This window comes from Mauremys mutica, chromosome 1 (genome assembly GCF_020497125.1).
Source record: "Mauremys mutica isolate MM-2020 ecotype Southern chromosome 1, ASM2049712v1, whole genome shotgun sequence".
In the NCBI taxonomy this organism is placed as follows: Eukaryota; Metazoa; Chordata; order Testudines; family Geoemydidae; genus Mauremys; species Mauremys mutica.
This window is the reverse complement of record NC_059072.1, coordinates 37,112,867-37,136,103: the sequence shown is the minus strand read 5'-3', so window position 1 is coordinate 37,136,103 and position 23,237 is coordinate 37,112,867. Positions and strand designations below refer to the sequence as shown.

General features: G+C 47.3%; 2 protein-coding genes across 3 annotated transcripts in view; one reads left to right on the top strand and one right to left on the bottom strand.

Moving 5' to 3' along the window:
* ZBED4 (zinc finger BED-type containing 4) overlaps positions 1–5,565 on the bottom strand; it is a 29,349-nt gene extending 23,784 nt beyond the window's left edge. Inside the window, exon 1 of the mRNA XM_045030596.1 lies at positions 5,410–5,565. The gene's annotated coding sequence lies outside the window, so the exon portion shown is untranslated. The remainder of the gene's footprint in view (positions 1–5,409) is intronic.
* The window catches only part of BRD1 (bromodomain containing 1), a 156,949-nt gene that overhangs the window by 11,581 nt on the left and 122,131 nt on the right, over positions 1–23,237 (top strand). The window lies entirely within an intron of this gene.

The following is a 23,237-nucleotide window of genomic DNA, read 5'->3' as shown; positions in this document are numbered from 1 at the left end:
GTGCCTCCCCAAACAGCCTGGCCCCCACCCCCTATCCACCCTCTCCCACTTCCTGCCTCCCTCAGAACCCCCACCCCATCCAACCCCCCACCCCACACCTTGTTCCCTAACCACCCCCTCCCGGGACCCCCACCCCTAACCACCCCCAGGACCCCACCCTCTATCCAACCCCCCCTGCTCCCATCCACACCCCTGCCCTTTGACAGGCCCCCTGGGACCCCACACCTATCCAACCCCCCATTCCCTGCCCCCTATCCACACCCCTGCCCCCCTGACAGGGTCCCCCAGGACTACCAAGCTTATTCAACCCCCCCCATCCCCTGACCACCCCCCAGAGCAGCATGCCTGGCAGCCACGCCACCCTGCTGGAGCCAGACACACTGCTCAGCAGGAGCGTGCAACACCGCTGCCCACGTGGTGGCGTGGCAGCGGCTAGCCTCCCCGCCTAGGAGCTCAAGGGCCAGGCAGGATGGTTCCACTGGCCAGATGTGGCCCGTGGGCCATAGTTTGCCCATCACTGCTCTATCCCATAGTATCTCACCATCTACAGAGCAGTTACTAGTATCCAAAATATTCACAAGGAAAAACAAAACTATTTGAATTTGAACGTTTTCTGCATTGTATTACAAATTCAAAAGAGAACACTTGAGAATTATCACTAAGACACAAACCTTAAAATGTAAAACCACGTCCATTTTCCAGTGAAGAGGCCAATAATCAAGCACAGACTTGATCTGTTGCTTATAAAAAGACATAATTTATGCAAAGATGGCTTTTGTATTAATAAGTCAAAATCTGTGCTTTCAACGCAAAGGTAGACCTTTATTCAACCCAGCAAATAAAATGAAATATTAGGAGGGCTGAAATTACACACAAATGAATTTTGCACAGCTCTAGTACAAGCAGACATTTCACTGTCTGGAAAAGCTATAGTTTCTTTTGACAAAATGGAATGAGCTTCTAGTCAGCTATAAAAATGAATTAATAACTAAGTTTGAACAGAATAATCAATCCTCATTCAGCCCTGCATCACTACTTAAATTGTTACTTTAAAAAAAAAGAAAATGTTATCATACAATTTTACAGAATGGATTGTTTCCTAGCTTAATAAAAACGTTTATTGTGCCAACTTCCACTGGAAACTAATACATTATGAATCTCAGAAAGATCAACATATTTTAAAAACTCCATGGTTCTAAGTTTTCAAGAGTTCAAGACAAATTATGATATTTTTAAATTAAATATGGTATAAATAAAAAGAAGAATGCCAAGATTATGTTTCCCTATTCTGCTTATGTCACTTTAACGTGGCATGGCCATAACATAATAAATTGTCCAATATTGAAGTAGTGCATTACAAAGATACTATCACATAGCTTAAGTCAAAAGTTTATCTAACTTTTAATTAGTTGTAACCTGGTGGCACCTTTATGTTCTAATTTATTTTAAAACCTCCAACTTTAAAACCCACATAAATAGCTTTTTGAGTCATCAAAATCAGCATACATTCCACCTGTTAGTTCAGCAGCTGAAATTAACACATTCTCACAACTGTGCACATTTCTACTGACACTAATGATGCTGGTGCAAATGCAGGAACAAAGAGCCACAGTGGCACAGAAAGCGGGGCAATTTTGCCAAACAGAAAAGGACACATTTGTTAGGGAAAATTTATTTCCAAACTTACAAAGGTGAACAGTTAAGACAGATGAGTTTAAACATATAAAGCAGTTTTCACTAGTCTACGTCAGTACTAACAATATTCTTGAAATATCTCTACTTAAAGAAATATTGATACTACAAAGTTATCTCTTACCCATCACCAAGGTATCTGATCTATTGGGTGAAGGTCTATGGTTTGTGATATGCAGATCAGACTTTATTATTATAATAATACCCTTCTATCTAAAAAGATCTAATATTTACAGTTCTTTGGTTGCCTCAATTATGATGTGAATGTAATTGTTTAAGTAAAGAAAGTCTACTTTATTTCCCTTCAATGTACTCTACAGTTGAGAATTTCTAAATATGAAAGAAAACCTCAAAATCAGATTTTCCCCTACATGGAAATTATTTGGTCTGGGGATGGAAATGATGAGTTTTCCCCCCGACCTTTGCGGGCTTACCCTGGCATTTTTGTGTTGACTGTGATGAGGGGCATAAAGCAGTATGGTGTTCAGGGAGAGAAGACAGAACATTTTACAGAGAACTCATGTCCCTCAGTCCCAACCCCTCCCTTTACCCAGAAACAGATTCCCAAAGGTAGTCTTCAGTTAGGTCATGGAAAAATGAGAGAGATTAACACATGCCTTCTGGGGGACTGCGGCAAGAGGATCGGCTATTTCCCAACAATCTAAGCATTTTTATGGGTTTTTCTGTAGTATCTAGTTAGGAAAATCTGGTTGGAGGATCCCATGCATTACAACATCAATCCACCCTTAGAAACAATTTGGATTTTTTTTTTTTTAAAATAACGTGGGCTTCTCAGATTCTCTCATTCGCTATAGGCGACCCTGACATTTTATTTTTTGTTTTAATTTTATAAATACCAGCAGTGTGAACTCTGGTCTTTTCTTTTTTTTTTCCCTGGAGGACTGTATGCCTCAGATATACATTACTATTTGTACTGGAGTATTGCCTACAGAGCCTAATCACGGTCCAGGGCCCCATTATGCTAGCCACCGTACAGACAAGTAACAAGAATATACTTCCTACCCCACAGAGCTTGCAATCTCAATTTATGACAAGATTGAACAGGTGGGTGGGGAAGGAAAAAAAACCAAACAGGTCTGGAGAGGGTGGAGAACAAGGTAACAGTAAAACAAGTGGGTTCTGCAAAGTAGACAGTCGTCTCAGTAAAAGCATTTTTATATATTTAGCTCTCACACTAATTGAAGATGTTGAGTCTAACAAAGTCTTCCTTCATCCAAAGTGTCAGCATTGAAGTTAAACAGGTTTTATTAAAAACAGTGAATTTTAAACAATGTGATTAAAAACTTTCCCCTCTGAACTGTTCAGCTTACAGTCCTTTGTGAGGCCAAAATTTCATATATTGTCCACTCAATTTAGGTTTTGCTTACATTACGCAATTTACACAGAAAAAACTCCCACTGTTCTTAACATCTATTTGGCTACAGGGGCGTTAGCAATATTGGAAACCCTAATGCAGATGGTTCTGACTCTGATACTACGTCAATTAGACTTGCTCCCTCCAGGATAGTCATGAATAGTCTTCCAACCCAGACAGGACTCCTATCTCTAACTTAAAATCAAATGGGGGGGGGGGGGGGATTTTTCAGGATTTTTTTATCCACCATAAAGAAGCAACAAATAAAATTATTTTTTTCTCTGCATCCACCTTTAAAATTCTACATTTCCATCATAACATCCCTCCCCCACCCCCAGACTAACAGATTTATTTAGGCATAAGCTTTCATGGGTAAAAAAGATCACTTCTTCAGGTGCAGACTCTCCCTTGCACACATCCTGCAAAGTATAGGTCACTGTTAAAGAAAAAGTAAGGGACTGTGTTCCCTTTTCCATTTTTTAAACAATGCATATGTAAAGCCTAAAAAGTTTGTTTCAATAGGGGTTGAAATGATATCTTCATTAAAGATTTGGTAAACATATCCCTTCAGTTAAGGCATGATAGGTAAAGGTAAAGACCTTTGAGGTCCCCAAGAAGTCCTGTAGCAAAACCAGGAAAGACCAGATTTGACATTCCTGCTATTTCTAATAGATAAATAAGATAGGAGGAGGGGAGAAAATCAGGCCTTTTTATGCATCATAATCTAGCAAGAAATGCACACTCCTAACTTTTAAGAAAAAATTTACAGGTTATCATTAATGCCAACAGGACCCTTTCATAATTTAACTTGCATACCTTTAATATTTTCACAATTTTGGTCATCTATTGCACATGCACACTATGTTTTTCAAAATAGCGAACATCTATTATAATAGAACTGGTGAGCAACAAGGAAGTTTGCTAGTCTATTACAATGTGCTATTTTAAAAAGTATCAGAGGGGTAGCCGTGTTAGTCTGGAACTGTAAAAGCAGCAAAGAGTCCTGTGGCACCTTATAGACTAACAGACGTATTGGAGCATGAGCTTTCGTGGGTGAATACCCACTTCGTCGGATGCATTTTTAAAAAAGTCATAAAGATCCAAAACATGTAAATATTGAAATATTTTCAAGATTTTGTTAAAAAATGTAAAGTTAATATTAAAAACTGAATTGGAATAGATGACAGCCAAATTCTGCAGACTTTACAGACACGTCTCTCTTAAAACCAAGGGCAGTTTTGTCTGAATACCAACTGCAGGACTGGGGACCCTCAAAGGAGGGAGGAGTGGAGATGGTGTTCAGATTATTGCTGATGTTAGCAATGGATGTTCTTTCCTCTAAAATCCAGTGTGCATCTCAAACCAATTATTTGTCTAGAGTCTCGTTTGTAAATTGTATGTTCGTGTATGAGAGTCCAGAACGCACTTTCCATCTCAGCTTGTGTGCACACAAATGGGGGCGGGGGGTGTGTCTTGTTGAGCACACACTTTCCATCTCAGACTGCATGTTATACACATTTACACCTAGATTCAGTGCGCTGGGCAGGGAGTTCCCCATTACTCCTTAAGCCCACACCCCAGCATGCGTTACGAAGCTGGACACAGCAATCTCAGCTCTGCAAAGCGCAGTGCCTGCCTAGCGGGGCCCTGGGCTATTCTTATTCACTCTTAGCCATCTTAGATCGGGTTCACACCGGCCACATGGTCACTTCTTCCTCCCGCCCCCAAGCGAAGGGCCCGGTTCCTCCCGCGGCCTCTGGGCGCAGTCCCGGGAGGGTGGGGGGGGGGTTCGGGCTGGCCTGGCGCTGTGCGGGGCGGACAGCGACGGACGGAGACAATGCAAGTCGCGCGCTGCCATGCATGCGAAGCGGGCCCCGGGCCTCCAGGGAGGGCTCGCCGGGAGCCCTCCACCCAGCCTGGCGGATACCGCGGAGGGAGCGCAGCAGCTCCCCGGGCAGATCAGACCCGCGCCCCCCACACCGGGGCTGGGGAGAGCCCCGCCCAGGGGAGCGGTACCGGGCACCCCCCACCCCAGCGGAGCCCCCTCTCAGGGCCTCCGAGACAATGGAGCGAGCGAGCGAGCACCAGGGGCCTAGTCCCCCGCTTCCTGTGCCTCGCCACCGCACGCCCCTTCCCCGGCCTGGCGGCGCTGCCCTGTGGGCGCTCCCGGCCGGAACCCGGCGGCGGGGAGCCCCGGGAGCCAGCGGCTCGGGCACCCGGGAACTGGCGCCGCTGAGGCAGAGGCAGAGGCAGCCAGTGGTGGGGCAGTAGGAGCCCGGGGAGCGGGAGAACCGGATCGCCCCGCTCCAGCCCCCGCCCTGCGCCACAGCGCGACCACTCACCTCGCCGGTCAGCCGCCGCGCAAGCGGGAGGCCGCCAGTGACCGCCGCCCGGCCGGGCCTGAAGGAGTTAAAGGGAAGGGTCGGGCAGGACCGTCCCATTCATTAGTCGGGCGCTTTGTCTCCAGCTGCCGCCGCCGCCGCGACGCTGATCGGCTCCCCCGGCTCGGCCGCCACAGCGCACACCGCGCAGGCGCCACGGGCGGGGGCGGGGCCGGGGCACGCAGCGGCGCGGCACGGAACGGCACCACGTACGGCGCGTAACGTGCCGGCGTACAGGCAAAGTGATGCAAAATGGCCGTCTGGGTCCGGCTGCAGAGTGAGCGCGCATGGGACGTTGGGGCTCTGCACGTAGCCGCGCCCTCTGCCTTAGCGGAGGAGGGCGGTGAGTGAGAAGAGGTCCCTGGCTGGCAGCGACTGGCACTGACCACAGGGCGGCCCCGTCCCTACGGGGTTTCCTGGGCTGTGGCGGGTGTCTGCCGGGGCTAGCCTGGGTGGGGCTCCCGTTGACTGCGCTGAAAGGGGAGGACTCCCCCCGCTTCATGCAAGCGTGGAGGTTACTAAAGGGCGACACCCGGCCGGGGCAGCGTCGGGGAACTTCGCTGGGCGCGGGGTCTCGTCCCCAAACGGCACCTGGCATAGGGAGCGCGCGCAGGTGTTTTATCACGAGAGCTTTAAACCCAGTCCCTAGTACGGCACCCACTCTGAAGAGCTCCATGTGTAGCTTAGGGTCTAATCGCCGGTATGTTCATCACTTAGTCTAGCCAAAGCCATGTTCATGGTCAGATCCCAAGTAGCACTCTCTCCCATCCCAAGCAGAGCGTCACCATATATATTCATCCCCAAATATGTATATTATCCAACATAGTTATGGTTTCACTATTCATTTACGGGAATGGTCACACTACACTTTTCACTTACATTGAATCGTGGGTTTTGGGATCTAATCCCCAGTGTGCCAAATAGTGGCATAAGAATTATTCTCACCATATTTTGGGGGTAAAATACCTAATAAATCTAGCTCTAATTTGGGAGAGTTCTTTGTTCAGACTTGTAGTCTTAACCATGATACATTTGCTCCCTTCACCAGGCATTTGGGGATCTCCAGAACACACATCTTCAGCTGGCACTAAGAATACTTTCCTATACATTTTTGCAATACATCTATCTCCCATTCTGGCTAGGTCTTCACTGTATGTTTGGCGTCTAATCCAAAATACATCTGGCAGCTGCCCTGGAGAGGGCTTCACTAAGTTTTGATGTCTAATCATGGACCAGTCATTGCTCCCCTCAATTCAGTTTTGAGGTACACCTCTCATGTCAGGGTAGTAAACATGTTTTGATAGGTCACCTATTTTAATGCAATTGGTCCACTTCCAAAGGGCTCTAAAGAGGAATTGCTGTCCTGACAGGCCAATCTGTGACAATTTGGTAGGCTTTTATATTGATCTCTTGATCTCAGTCTTTGAGGAGGCAGCTATAGACTTCCCCCTTTTATTAACTTTGGGCTCACAGATCACCATGGGTAGCAAAAAAATCTCACGTCCAATATGGTGCTATTGTTAAATAATTTAAAAAATGATACTGTGTCTGTGTAGATGACAAAAGTTTCTGCCTCAACCCTAGTGCTAAATCTCACTAAACAGATTTATTTCAAGAAGTGGAAAGCCTGGTTAATTCAAGCTGACTTTTTGTGCATATATCTTCACTCATATTTGTCTCTGGTTGATGTAACCACCCCATTATGGCAACTCAGTAAAATCACCTCTCCAGACAGTGTGGAACTATGGTCAACCTGCTGAGATTGACACAATACAACTATAGGCGCAACATGACCTATGTTGATCCTGACAGTTCTCCACAGCATCTCTCCCACTCCGTGACAGTGACCGCTCTGGTCACAACTGTAAACTCCACTGCCCAGGGTCACAGAGCTGAAAGCCAACCCCTGCTTAAAGCCCTCCATGTGTTTTTGCAATTCCTTTTCCTGATCGTACATCTTGGCAGCTCATCTAGCAGCGTTCCCTTGTTGTGTGCAACTGACCGTGTCAGCTCCACATACTAGACATGCTTCTGCATAGGAGTACACAAGAGGTATTGGCTTTCTTAGGCCTGTGGGGAGAAGAGGCTCTGCAAACACAGTTATGGGCTAGCTATAGAACTATGGGCATCTACAAACAAATTGCATACTTCCCTCACACCCGATGCTTTGTTATAATGGAATGGAGATAATGGCTGTGGTTTGAAATGTTTAGTGTGTAGTTGCTAATGCAGCCAGTGCGAGAAATCTTAAGACATGGTCTATGTCCCAAAACACTTGCCAGTTTTATTACATGGTGGTAACTGTAACTTTAAGAATGTGAGAGAAGACTGGTGTGTGCGTATCTCTTTTCTTTGCTCTACTCCCACCCCCAGCAACTATCTCCTGCAGCATATAACACCCTCCCTTCCCCACCAATTCCAGGTCACCTGCCACTTTCCATTCCATTAAGACATTACATCTTCAGAAGCCAGGTGTGCACAAAAAAGTTTGTAGAAACTGTGAACTTTAAGAAAAGCCGTTTTCTCTGGGAGGTTTTATCTCAGGAACCTCTTGCTCAAATGAGCCCAAATTTATATCAGTAATCCTATTAAACAGCAAATTTCAAGACAATACAACTAAGCATGCAGATTTCAGAGCACTTAGAAAACTCATCCTTCAATCAGAAAAGTCTTCTCAATCTTAATTACAGCACCGGGAGTTACAGCGCCACTCAGAGAGCACTGAAGGGAAACCGCTGTTGTGTGTTCACACTGTCAGCTGCCTGCACAATAGCATGTTCACATTTGAGGCACTTGCAGCAGTATTTGAAGTGGTGCACTATGGGCAGTTATCCTAGAGAGCACCTCTTTCTCTTCTGTCACTAAGAGTTGTGGGAAGGTGGAGGGGGTTGTGAGGCATCCTGGGTCCTTTCCCAATGCCGTGTGATACATTCCTTTGCATCCCAGCAATCCCTGTGCTTCTGTCCGCATTTGGTGCCATCTTTCAATGGTTTGTGTATTGCACGCCCTGCCTCTTCAGGCTGCAGGAATGGTTCCCGAACTGTTGATCAGTATTCTGCTCGCTCTGACCAACATGTCACGATTAGCAGTGGAATTATTCCTTAAACTACAAAGGCAAGAGGAGAGCGACATTGATATCACTATGACATAAGATCATAGTAGCTATGACATAAGATTGCTTGTTGCATTCATGGAGGTGCTGACCACAGTGGAACTCCGCTTTTGGGCTTGGGAGATAAGCACTGAGTGGTGGGATCACATCGTGATGCATGTCTGGGATGACGAGCAGTGGCTGCAGAACTTTCGGATGAGGAAAGCCACATTCATGGGACTGACTGTGTGATCAGCTCGCCCTGGCCCTGCGGGGCAAGGACACAAGAATGAGAGGTTTCAGAATAGCAGCTGTGTTAGTCTATCCGCAAAAAGAACAGGAGTACTTGTGGCACCTTAGAGACTAACATTTATTTGAGCATAAGCTTTCTTGTTCTCTGTATGTATATATATCTTCCTACTGTATGTTCCATTCCGTGCATCTGATGAAGTGGGCTGTAGCTCACGAAAGCTTATGCTCAAATAAATGTGTTAGTCTCTAAGGTGCCACAAGTATTCCTGTTCTTTTTACAAGAATGAGAGCTACCCTGCCATTGGAGAACCACATGACGATTGCACTGTGGAAGCTGGCTACTCCAGGCTGCTACCGATCAGTTGCTAACCATTCAGAGTGGGAAAGTCGACCGTTGGACTTGTGTTGACAGAAGTCTGCAGGGCCATTAATCGCATCGCTCCAAAAGACTGACTCTGGGCAACGTGCGTAACATTGTGGGATGGCTTTGCACAAATGGGCTTCCCTACCTGCGGAGGGGTGATAGATGGCATGCATATTCCAATTCTGCCACCAGACCACCTAGCCACTGAGTACATTAATCGCAATGTGTATTTCTCAGTGGTTCTCTGGGTGCTAATGGATTGTCGGGGGAGTCTCATGGACATTAACGCTGGTCCGGAAAGGTGCGTGACAAACGCGTCTTTCGGAACACTGCCCTGTTCAGGAAGCTGCAAGCAGGGCCTTTCTTCCTGGATCAGAAGATCACTGTAGGGGAAGTTGAAATGCCCATTGTGATCCTGGGAGACCCCACCTACCCCTTAATGCCATGTCTTATGAAGGGCAACTTGACAGCAGCAAGGAGCGGTTCAACAACAGGCTGAGCAAGTGCAGAATGACTGTTGAGTGTGCTTTTGGCCATTTAAAAGCCCGCTGGTGCTGCCTCTATGGGAAGCTGGACCTGGCTGATGACAATATTCCTATGCTTATAGCCACGTGCTGTACACTCCATAATATTTGTGAGGGGAAGGGCGAAAGCTTCACTCAGGGCTGGACCGCAGAGGCTCAGCGCCTGGAGGCTGAGTTTGAACAACCAGAGACCAGGGCTATTAGAGGGGCGCAGCATGGGGCCATAAGCATCAGGGATGCCTTGAGGCAGCAATTTGAAGCTGAAAGCCACTAATATTTGTTGCTATTCTCCGGAGTGCAGTACTTGTAATGCTGGGAGGTGATTGGTGCCGATGGTGCAATATGTGGATTTAACATAATTGTATGTTGTTTTGTATGGCTGGTTTTGCTTTCAATTAATAGAACAAAGATTGCTTTCAAACCAACACAATTCTTTTATTTAAAAAACAACAAACAACTGGAGGAGACAGTCAAACCTAAAAAGCCCATCAGCAGAGAGGGGCCTAGGGGAAGGGAAGGTCCCTGGAGGAGGAGGGGTCATGAGACGCCTAAAGATTTGTGTATGTCCAGGGATCATACCCAACCTTCTCCTTTGGAGTACAATGCAGTGGGTACTGTGCTTCAGCTGCGCCAAACTGCAGAGGGATGGGTGTTGAGTGCAGTGGGTAGTGGGAGTCTGCGGTTCTGGACTCTGAGAGGGGAGGAGTGAAATGCAACGGGTATAGAGTAAAACCAGGAGATTGATAAGAGTGTGTTGGCGGTGTCTGGGGAGAGCATGGGAAAGAGTTTTGCAACAGCTGCTGCAGTGGAGAGCGGATGTGGAGCTGCGCACTTTGAGGAGCTAATATCGCCTGGAGCGTGTCAGCTTGGCGCCCCATAACATTTAAGAGCCTCTCTGTAGCTTCATTCTGGAGTGTGGCGTTCTCCTTTCAGTCCCTCTTCTCTATGTCCTACCACTCCTTCAATTCCTGTTTCTCAGTGGCAGAGTGCATCACAACATCCTCCTTAGTTCTTCTTGGCTGCTTTCTAATTCTGTGCAGCCATTCAGCCGCCAATAACAAAGAGGGAGGCTGGGCTCCCCAGGTCATCTCTGTGATGTTTAAATGCAACATTTTACAGTAGTATTGTTTGCAACAGAGAACACTGATTCAGTGACTTAAAACACAGCCAGTACTCACACACCTGTCACTAACTGGCTGACCACAGGTAAGCACACAGGAGCCACAAGACCCCCAAAATGGTGGAGTAGCCACAGGGGCAGGGTAAATCACTCTTCCTGGACCCTGCTGTACACTGGGCACATGGCTTTTGGGGAGAGCCAGCACCGTCCCCACACTTTCCACAGGATTTGATCATTATGGAAGATATCTCACTGCTGAGGGTCAGCAGAGAATAAAGGGAGGGTCTTCTCCAAGTCTGTGGCTTCCACTCTGGCTCCTATGTGGTTCGCCTGTGTGCAGCAGTGGTGTTCACCCCCCTGCAATGGCACAATGATGCAGGAAAGTTACTGTTAATGGGGCAAGAAACAGAGCAGTTCTGCTGAAGAACCTGGGGATTGCCCAGTATCTCCACGAGAGTTTTCTGGAGATATCTGAAGGATATTCCCGTGAAGTGAGGGAGTCAATCAACACCCTGTTCTGCCGCTCAATCTAGACATGCGGTGGGAGACAAGCCTGCTTTCTGCAACCTTCCTCCCCCCCCCCCCCCCAACAACTTGCTTCCCAAAATCAGATCCACTTACCCCACTTGCCTCCTCCTGTTTGCACTTTGCCAACATCAGACAGCTGTGACTGGCTAGCCTCCTCTGGGGTAGAAAAGAGCTCCTGGCTGCATGCATCTCTGACCACCGAATCATCCTCTGCCTCTGGGTCCCCCTCCCCATCCTCATCCAAGATTTCCTCCTCCTGGCTCTGTCCGCTTTCAACTGGCATGCAAGCCACCAAAGTATCCACAGTGGCCTTTGCAGTGAAGGTGGGATCGCCGCTGAGTATCATGTCCAGGTCTTTGTAGAACCGGTAGCTTGTGGGTGCGGCACCAGAGCAGCAGTTTACCTCCCGCGCCTTGTGGTAGGCATTCCGAAGCTCCTACACTTTGACCCGGCACTGCAATGTGTCCTGGTTATGTCCTCTTTCTGTCATGCATCATGAAATCTCTCCATAGGAATCATAATTCCTATGGCTGGAGCACAGCTGGGACTGGACAGCCTCCTCTCCCAAATGCTGATGAGGTTCAGCAGCTCGGCATTGCTCCAAGCGGGGGATAGTCTGGTGTGTGGAGCAGGCATGGCCACCTGGAAAGATGCACTGAGATCACTGCACGTGTTATTGAGCAAACAGTTCTGTTGGTTTCTTTCTTGGGCTCATCATGCAGCAGGAGGCTTCTGGGTACACATCTGGCTCTGTTGATTTGTTTCCTTATTTCCTCATGCGAGTATCATAGTTTTGAGAATGCTTGCTGAAGATCTTGTAGGTGTTGGTCACTGTCTGAGGGGTTGGAGCAAATGCGGTTGTAGCCAACTACAAAAGCAGTTTCTCCTCCCTTGGTGTTCACACCTCAACTGCTAGAAGAGGGCCTCATCCTCCCTGATTGAACTAACCTCGTTATCTCCAGACTGATTCTGGCCTGCATATTCATACCTGCCTCTGGAAATTTCCATTACATGCGTCTGGCGAAGTGGGTATTCACCCACGAAAGCTTATGCTCCAATACATCTATTAGTCTGTAAGGTGCCACCGGACTCTTTATTATTGCAGAAAGTGCGGCTACTCCAACGAGACCCTGCCCCACGTCCTGTGCAGCTGCAAGCCCCACTCCAGAGCCTGGCAGCTGCATCACAACGCCATCCGGAAGTGCCTGGTGAAAGGCATCGCACCACGCCTGGGGGAGGTCACCGTGAACTGCGCCATCCCCGGTACCGACAGCAAGCTGCGACCTGACATCGTTGTCACCAATGAGGCCCAGAAAAAGATCATCCTCATTGACATCTCCTTTGAAAACAGGACCCCGGCTGTTCGCGAAGCCCGAGCTCATAAGCTGGAAAAGTACGCTACCCTGGCCAGCACCCTGAGAGCAGTGGCATAGCCAGGTTCAAAGAGCCGAGGGAGTGAACACAGAAAAAAAGGAGACATCCGCTGCGAAGCAGCAAAGAAAAAAAAAAAGAAAACCACAAGTCTTGCCGAAGAACCCGCCGCGCCAAATTACTCACCGCCAAATTGCCACCGAAGACCCGGAGCTGCCTGTGGGAAACCCATGCTGGAGCTGCAAGGTAGCAAACGCACCCCAGCGGGCACAGGGAGTAGCGTCACCCGGCCACCACAAAGCGAGGACTGGGGGAGCAGGAGCTGCCGACACAAGATGCATACAGCGGAGCCCAAAGTGAGTGCCACCAAAGACCCTGACGTCTCGACGCTACGCACAGCTCCTGTGGTGCCTCATGGTCTCTGACACCATCCAATGGTCCAGGGACATCTACACCAAACACATCACCAATAGTACCAGGAGGCATGAGCTGGAGAGACATCGTGCATCGACTACGAGAAAGGGACCAAGAGACTTTGTCTGTTGGACCATATGAACTGGAACCATAAATGCACTGAACATTGACTTGCCCTAAACAAGGGGGAGGGATAGCTCAGTGGTTTGAGCATTGGCCTGCTAAACCAGGGTTGTGAGTTCAATCCTTGAGGGGGCCATGGAGGGATCTGGGGCAAAATCAGTACTTGGTCCTGCTAGTGAAGGCAGGGGGCTAGACTCAATGACCTTTCAGGGTCCCTTCAAGTTCTATGAAATAGGTATTATATATCATATTATTTATTTTAATCCATCCTCATCATCGTATCCACTCATTATATTCCACACCTGAACATAACCATTATACGATCCACATACCCTCATATCTAAATGTCTGTACTTTGACCTATTATCTGCAATATCCCCAATTGGGGGTAAAAGGTTATGTATTCCTTACACCATCCGATCTTAAACCAAAACTTGCACCCCTTGATAATCTGTACGTTATTCCCTGATAACCAGAAACGTCTACACTTAAACTCTGTACCATTCACTTTTTTTAAACATCATCTTAATAAAAATTTTAGACTTGTCCAGAGTGTCACAGATAAATAGGAGGTCAAACAGTTTAGCATAACTAGTTAGCACATAATCAAAGGGACCATTCAAGGTGAAGTGCCCTATTAACACCCCCATAGTCATAGTACCAGGAGGAGGGTTAGTGGGTTACAGATTGTTGTAATAAGCTATGAATCCATGATTTTGAGTGTCTAGCAAAATCATGAGCTGCTAGGCGCTAAGCACTTCTGAAAATCAGAAAAATTATATTTTTCAAAATATGGCCAGGATCTTAAGGGTTCATAATATAGCTGTGATTTGGATGCCAAATCTCCTTATCATAATCATGAAAAGCAGTGGAATACCTTAGGAATGGCTATTGGAGTGCAAGGACAGTTCCATAGGTAGTATTATCCACATTTAATTTGCGTTATTCAGTAGGATGGACAGTTATAGGTACAGAGGCCTGTTGTGTCAATACAGCAGTCATTTTGTCCTTAGGTATTCATTACTTATTTCTGTTTGAAACTGTCTGCCCACCTTTTGCATTCTCTCATTCAAGAAAATGTCCTGCATAATTTCTATGTCATCCTGCCTGAATTTGTCCTGTGTCTCATATTTTTCACCTTGAATACATTCCAGGTCCCTTCCGATGTGTGGGCTGATGTGTTGATGCAACAGTGCCACCTCTGGTCTCGCAGAGTATTGCACCAGAGTTCACTCTGGCGGGGAGGTCAGTCAGCTCCTTTTGGCTGAGTTCCACTAGGGTGTGTGGATTTCCTCCTTATTCCTGGTGGGGTCAGCTGGTCCTGGTGCCCAGGGGATTTGGAATCACAGAATTATAGGAAGGGACCTCAACAGGTCATCTAGTCTAGTCCCCTGCACTCATGGCAGAACTAGAAGTATGTCTACGCTGGCAGAGTTACAGCGTCGCCAGTTACAGCACCTCTCAGAGAGTGCTGAAGGGAAACCGCTGTTGTGTCGTCACACTATCAGCTACCTGTGCAATAGCATGTTCACACTTGCAGCAGTATTCAAAGTGGTGCACTCTGGGCAGCTAGCTCACAGAGCATCTCTTCCTCTTTTGCCGCAAAGAGTTGTGGGAAGGCAGAGGAGTCGTGGGGCATCCTGGGTCTTCTGTCCACATTTTGCACCATCTTTCAATGGTTTGTGTACTGTGCGCGCTCTGCTCTGCCTCTTTGGTCTGCAGGAATGGATCCCGCACTGTTGACCAATATGCTGCTCGCTCTCACTAACACATCACGAGTGGCAGTGGAGTTATTCCTGAAACTACAGCGGCAAGAGCAGTTCAACATTGATCTCACCATGCATAGTAGCTACGACATAAGATTGCTTGTGGCATTCACAGAGGTGGTGAGCACAGTAGAACGCTGCTTTTGGGCTCGGGAAACAAGCAGTGAGTGGTGGAATCACATCGTGATGCACGCCTGGGATGATGAGCAGTGGCTGCAGAACTTTCGGATGAGGAAAGCCATATTCATGGGACTGTGTGATGAGCTCGCCCCAGCCCTGGGTACAAGGACGCGAAAATGAGAGCTGCCCTGCCGTTGGAGAAGAGTGTGGCAATCGCACTGTGGAAGCTGGCTACTGCAGACTGCTACCGATTGGTCACTAATGAGTTCGGAGTGGGAAAGGCAACCGTTAGACTTGGGTTGATGGAAGTGTGCAGGGCCATTAATCGCATCCTGCTTCAAAAGACCGTGACTCTGGGCAACATGCGTGACACTGTGGATGGCTTTGCACAAATGGGCTTCCCTAACTGCAGAGGGATGATAGATGGCACGCATATTCCAATTCCGCCACCAGACCACCTAGCCACTGGAGCCAGGGGGTTGATAGGAGTGTGTTGGCAGTGTCTAGGGGACACATGGAAAAGAGTTTTGCAACAGTGGCTGCAAGGGAGGGCGGGTGTGGAGCTGCTCGGTTTGCAGTTGACTCATTTAGCTTGTGGTCCACTATGACCCCCAGCTCCCTTTCCACAGTCATTTCCCTTCCTAGGCAGTCATTTCCCATTTTGTATGTGTGCCACTGTTTGTTCCTTCCTAAGTGGAATACTTTGCCTTTGTCATTTAGAGTACCGTTTATACTTGCTCATAAGCCAAAACTTTTTTTTTTTTTAGTAAAAAAGGGAAGCACCAGAGAAGGGGGTCAGCTTATGAATGGGTATAGAGAGAGAGAGGTGGGACACAGCCCCTCCCGCCAAAAGAGGGCACAAGGAGAGGCAGCACAGCCAGAAGGGAAGAGGCAGGGCCAGAGTCTCTCTGCTTCTGGCCTCGGTACTCTCCCCCCAGCCTCCAAAGCAGCTGCAGCTTCGGGGCTGGCAGGCTGCAGCCATGCCTCTCGGCACCACCCCCCAGAGAACACTGCGGCTGTGCCACCCGGCCCAGCCTGCTGGAACATGCTGCGGCCACGCCGGCCTGTCTGGCCCGCCAGAGCAGGCTGTGGCCGCGCTGCTTAGCCTGCTGGAGCAGCTCCAGCCAGGCCAGAGACATCCTCCCCTGACCCTCCCCAGATAAGATGGGAAGGGATGGGAAAAGTGTGGGGGTCCCGCGCTAGGGGTGGGGTCATGTGACGGGTGGAAACAGGGGTTACTCCCCTGACTCCTAGCTTCTCCCTCAAAAACATTTCCCCACCAGTTGCTGTCCCGACCCATCAGGATAAGCAGCTGGCACGCCGGGACACTTTATTTTACTTAAGTTTACCTCCGTGCCTGCTGACGCTCGAGTAAACAAACCATATCGGCCCACCAGTGGCTTATTCTGAAGGCCCGGAAGCCAAAGTTTGCTGACCCCTGAATTATAGGGTTGTCTTATGAACGGGTTATACAAATTTTCCATTTTTACTTATCCATTTTTGGTGGGGAGGGGACCATCATATAACAAACCGGCTTATGATCAAGTATATATGGTACTTATTGAATTTCATCCTATTTATTTCAGACCATTTCTCCAGTTTGTTCAGATCATTTTGAATTATAATCCTGTCCTCCAAAGGACTTGCAACCCCTCCCATCTTGGTATCATCCCCAAACTTTATAAAAGTGTACTCTCTATGCCATTATCTAAATCATTGATGAAGATATTGAACAGAACCAGCCCAGAACTGATCCCTATGGGACCCCACTCATTATGTCCTTCCAGCATGACAGTGAATGATTGATAACTAATCTCTGGGAATGGTTTTCCAACCAGTTATGCACCTTATAGTAGCTCCATCCACGTTGTATTTCCCTCCTTTGTTTATGAGAAGGTCATGTGAGACAATATCAAAAGCTTTACTGAAGTCAAAATATACCACATCTACCACTCCCCCCATCCACAAAACTTGTTACGCTGTCAACAAAAGCTATCAAATTGGTTTGACACTATTTGTTCTTGACAAATCCATGCTTACTGTTACTGATCACCTTATTCTAGATGTTTGCAAATTGATTGCTTCATTATTTGCTCCATTATCTTTCCGGGTACAGAAGTTAAACTGACTGGTCTGTAATTTCCCGGTTGTCCTTATTTCCCTTTTTATAGATTGGAAAAGGGCTAATATAATGCCAGTCTTCTGGAATCTCTCTCATCTTCCATGACTTTTCAAAGATAATTGCTAATGGAGATATACCAATCAATCTACCAATCTCCTAGAGCTGGAAGGGACCTTGAAAGGTCATTGAGTCCAACCCCCTGCCTTCACTAGCAGGACCAATTTTTGCCCCAGATCCCTAAGTGGCCTCCTCAAGGACTGAACTCACAACCCTCGGTTTAGCAGGCCAATGTTCAAACCACTGAGCTATCCCTCACCCCATATATGGCTCATATATCTCCTCAGTCAACTCCTTGAGTATTCTATGATGCATTTAATCTGTCCCTAGTGACTTGAAGACATCTAACTTGTCTAAGTCCTGGTCTACACTACGAGTTTAGGTCGAATTTAGCAGTATTAGATCGATTTAACCCTGCACCCTTCCACATGATGAAGCCAGTTTTGTCGACTAAAAGGGCTCTTAAAATTGATTTCTGTACTCCTCCCTGACGAGGAGATTAGCACTGAAATCGACATAGCCGGGTCAAATTTGGGGTAATGTGGACACAATTCAACAGTATTGGCCTTCAGGAGCTATCCCAGAGTGCTCCATTGTGATTGCTTTGGACAGCACTTTGAACTCAGATGCACTAGCCAGGTACACAGGAAAAGCCCTGAGAACTTTTGAATTTCATTTCCTGTTTGGCCAGCGTGGCAAACTCAGCAGCACAGGTGACCATGCAGTCCCCCAAGAATGCTTCTACGCTCCTGCTATCGTCTCCGTTCCTGAGGTTATCGCAGATTAGAAGGCGAAAAAACCACACTCGCAGTGACATGTTTTCCGAGCTCATGCAGTCCTCCCACACTGATAGGGCACAGCATAATGCAAGGAGCCATTCAGTGGCAGAGGCCAGGAAAGAATTGCTGTGTTTGCCTAACGGCAAAAGTATCATGCCTCGCTAGCGATCCTGCCCGAGCCAGGTCGCTTTGTCACATGCACTCTGTGCTGTGTCAGCCTGTAATTCCTCCTCCCGGCCACCGGGGGGCGCTGCGCTGCGGGAGCCATGTGGGCTACCTCCTGGCCCTGTTGCTGCTCCTTGGACCTCTGGCCCTGGGGCTCCTGCTGCTGCCTGGTGGGTTCCTGGCTGCTCTGCTGGGCCTGGGCTGAGTCTTGCTGCTCGGGCTGCTCCCAGCCGCTCTCCCAGCCCCTGTCTTCACTCCCTGCCCACAGCCACCCCCCATCACACCCCCTGTCTGCACCCCCTGCCCACAGCCAGCCCGTCTGTACCCCCTGCCCCACGCCCGTCTGCAGCCAGCCCCATGTCCACTGGTGCCCTGCAGTTCTCAGGGCAGTAACCCTGCACACCTGCTTCAATGAGAGGGGGCAGGGAGCAGCTGGGACCCACACATGTGCACACCTTAGGGTGACCAGACAGCAAGTGTGAAAAATCGGGACGGGGGTGGGGGGTAAGAGGAGCCTATATAAGAAAAAGACCCAAAAATCGAAACTGTCCCTATAAAATCGGGACATCTGGTCACACTAGCACACCCCACACATGTGAAACGGAGCTCATTTCTAGTTCAGGCCCATCTTTTTAAAAAAGAACTTTAGGTAGGGTTAACATACATCCCTATTTTCCCAGAGATGTCAAGCTTTTTGGTTCTTAAATCGCTGTCCGAGCGGAATTTTTAAAATTTAAAAATTCCTCCGGGGAAAATATGGACGTATGGTAACCCTATAGGTACAAAAAATACATACTGTGGCACATTCCTTAAATCAGAACTTTTTATAGGGAACCGGTTAAGATTTTAGCCGTTCATCACTGGACTAAATGCTATCTAGGACTCTGAAATAATCTTAACGTGATCCATAGAGTGCAATCCTTTGTTCTGGATTTGTCATTCCACAAGTTGAACTGCTCCTTACTACTGTCCAGGCTTCATGAGCCATGGGAGCAAGGGGCAGGCTGGGGTAGGTGCAACTGTGCAGTAATGCCAGCTGGGAGAGCAGCCTGAGGCAGAAGCCTCCAGCTCGCATGATATTCCAGGCAGTACAGAATCTCCATGAGATGAAACTTAAAGAAGAGAATGACCTGGAGTCACTCCCATTCGGTGCTCTAAGAGGAGGATAGCCATGTCTGTCCAGGCACCCTGATGGACCACACAGAGGTCTGCCAGCTGACAGGGGCTGAGTGGGACCCTGGCTGGCAGGAGCCGGCGGACGGAGCCCCAGACCGGCAGCGGGCTGAGCCGCTCAGCCCACTGCCGGTCTGGGGCTCTGTCCGTTGGCCCCACTCAGCCCACTGCCTGCCCAGGGTTCCAATAATCCATGCAGGCAGCAGGCTGAGCGGGTCCAGCGGACGGGACCCCAGAAAAAAGGTGTGAAACAATTGTCTGCCATTGCTTTCACGAAAGGAAGGAGGGAGGGGGGCCTGACGACATGTATCTAAAACCACCTGCAACAAAGTTTTTGCCCCATCAGGCATTGGGAGCTTAACCCAGAATTCCAATGGGCAGTGGAGACTGCAGGGACTGTGGGATAGCTACTCACAGTGCACCGCTCTGTAAGTTGATGCTAGCTGCAGTAGTGAGGATGCACTCCGCCAACTTAATGGCTTAGTGTGGACATACGCAATAGACTGTATAAAATTGAATTCTAAAAAATCAACTAATATAAAATTGACCTAATTTTGTAGTGTAGACATAAGTTAAAAATTACTTAGGATCTTTCCCTATTTTAGCCTCTTCTGATCCTACCTCATTTTCACTGGCATTCACTATGTTAGATGTCCAATCACCACTACCCTTCTTGGTGAAAACCAAAACAAAGAAGTCATTAAGCACCTCTGCCATTTCAACATTTTCAATTATTTCCCCCCCACCCTCCCGCATTGAGTAATGGGCCTACCCTGTCCTTGGTCTTCCTCTTGCTTCTAATGTATTTGTAGAATGTTTTCTTGTTACCCTTTATGTCTTTAGCTAATTGATCTCATTTTGTGCCTGGGCCTTTCTAATTTTGTTCCTACCTACCTGTGTTATTTGTTTATATTCATCCTTCGTAATTTGATACAGTTTCCACTTTTTGTGGGACTCTTGAATTTCAGATAATTGAAGATCTCCTGATTAAAGCCTGGTCTACACTAGGCGTTTAAATCGGTTTTAGGTAAGCCAGGGTGGCTTCTTGCCCTACTTCCTATCTTTCCTATGCAATGGGATGGTTTGCTCTTGGGCCCTTAATAATGTATCTTTGAAAAACTGCCAACTGTCTTCAGTTATTTTCCCCTTAGACTTGCTTCCCATGGGATCTTACCTACCCACTCACTGAGTTTGCTAAAGTCTGCCTCCTTGAAATCAATTGTCTTTATTTTGTTGTTCTCTCTTCTACCATTCCTTAAAACCATGAATGCCCTCAGTACTTAAGTTTCTCAGGGGTTTCTTAGGGAACCCAGGTCCACCCACTCCACTGGGTTCCAGTTCAGAGTCCTTAAGCTAGACAGGCAGAATCAGGGCTCAATGACTGCAGCTGTGCCTTGAGCTCTTTCCTATTTCCTCCGGTTTCTGTAGGCTTTTCAGCCTTTTGGGCTGGTCCTTCCTTGTCAGGGTGCTATCTCTGAACAGTTTCTGAGCAGGAGTTCTCTTCTCCAGCCTGCTTGCTCCTCTGGCAGCCATTCTATGCCTCTTCTTCCCAGTCATTTTATCTTTGCAGCCACTGTGAGGCTGCTAATCAGCACTGGCTAGCAGTATGTTCATAAACCCCTTGGTTTCTTGGCCAACATAGGGTATGTACACCTCATGTCATCTGGCATGACCAGGAATAGGTCTTCCCTGTTTCTTTTCTTGGACCAGTGGCTTGTGAGCCTTTCCACTGCTGCCAACCCAGTCTGTGAAACAGCCCTACTGTGGGACTTCTGTGGCATAATTATGGCCCCTGAAAGAAGGGGTGGGGGGAAAGAGTTAATAACCCTATCAATAGTCCATCAATCTCTTGAAATGCTAGGGAATGCAATAATGAACTTAATTTTTGTTCTGTTTTTTTATTTTGTCACTTTGTAGGTCATTTTCTTATTAGACCAGAGATGGTAATGACATCTTATTAGAATTCACACACCCAATGTTTAATGCAGGCAGAGCTTGCAGCAATGCCTATAGTTAAGGTTGCCTAACACTTTTTGTTGTAAGACTATTTTTAGTTGCTTATATCTTTGTCAGAATTTACCTGCTTCAATTGAAGTTTTTCATGCTATGTGTCCGCTTTAGGCTTAATTTTCTGGATATTAAGTATAAATGGTTCCTATCTTTAAAAAAATTCTTTAACCATTTCATTGAAAACCTCTAGCATCCCAATGTTTTGAGAGCGTGCATCCGAAATTTGATGAGTGGAGGGTGGGATGTTACACCCCATATTCTTCATGGAAATATGGTTATGATATGAATATAGTATAACTAAGATATACTTTATGCAAGATGGCTCATGTAAGGTATAATTGGAAAGATGATTTACTGAATGTGTTTATCCGATTTGTATGCATATTTGTATCTGTGTCTGGGAATATTGACCATGTCTCTGTATTTCAAATGTGCCATGTTGGACAAGGCCAAACATTGTTAGTGCCTTATATACACACACAAGCATAAGGATCACCCCAGGAACTGTATGCAATTGAAACCTCTCAGAGATAACTCTGCACAGTGGGAACTGTTTGACCCAGGTCACAGCAAAAAGCTTTCCAGCAAGTGGGGAGAAGATATAAAAGAGGGACAATGATAACATGAGGGGACCTCACTCTCCCTACAACACACCTGAAATTACCAGGGGAACAAACACTGAACTGTGGGAAGTGATAGTCCCATACTGGAAGGATTTTTAGTCTGTGTAAGAAAACCTGGGAAAGCCAAGGCAACTTGTACCTTAAAAATCTGCCAGATGGTTTATCACTCAGGGTGAGAATTTGCTAATTTTTAATCCCACCCATCTAGTGTGTTAAACAAAAGCCGCAAATTGAGCTTATTTACTAAGGTAATCTGCTTTGTTCTATTTGCCATCCCTTTAACCACTTGAAAAAAAATCTACCTTTTGTAGTTAAACTTATTTTATCATTAAACCCACTTTATATAATTTCTAACGGGGGCTGAGGGGAAAAAGTTGTGCTATGCAGGGTTTGCTATACAGTGCAAGATGGTATTATTCTGGGTTTATCTCCCAAAAGGGGTGTGCACGGGAGTCCTCTCACACAGAGCTGACTTCAATCTGTGTCTGCAGCAGGGTGTGGCCCTACCTGTGTGCTGCAAGAGGCCGGAGAGCCTAATTCAACAAAGCATGGAGCGGGAACCATGGGTGGTTGAGCAAGAGAGGCTCAGTGAAATCCCAGTACATGAGGTGGCACCCCAGAAGGGGGGTCCAATCTGTTACAGAGGGGTGGCATCATAGGCACCTTTTGCTGTCCCTGTGACACTTAACCCGAATGTGGCAGAATTCAAGCCTCCAAAAATTGCCATTTGAACATGCTTTGTGGAGGTTTGTAAGAGTTTGGAGAATGTACATTCTCCAAATAGTCCATTTGCACTGAACATGCTCCCCATGTGCAGTAGCTGTTCCTGCAATTGCTCCCCCTGAATGGTGGGGCTGCTGGGTTGTTTGAGTGCCCATTCCTGACCAGGAGACTCTTCTGCTCTCAATGCTGCCTCTGGTGATACCCAGGCAGCCTAGAGAAGGAAGCATGCTGGATTGAATACATGGAGGTGAGGAGCAGTCAGGAATGAAAATACAGAGAGGCTGTGGGAGAGAGAAGCATAGGGTAACAGGGACAGGACAATGACAAACTGGAGGAATAGGAGCAGAGGTGGACAGGAACAAGCATTGTGTTGAGCTAGTTGGGAATTTTTTGACCCATATTCAAGAATGTTGAATTCAAACTAGAACAGGTGCAAAGAAAATCTATGAGTCTGATCAAGGGGA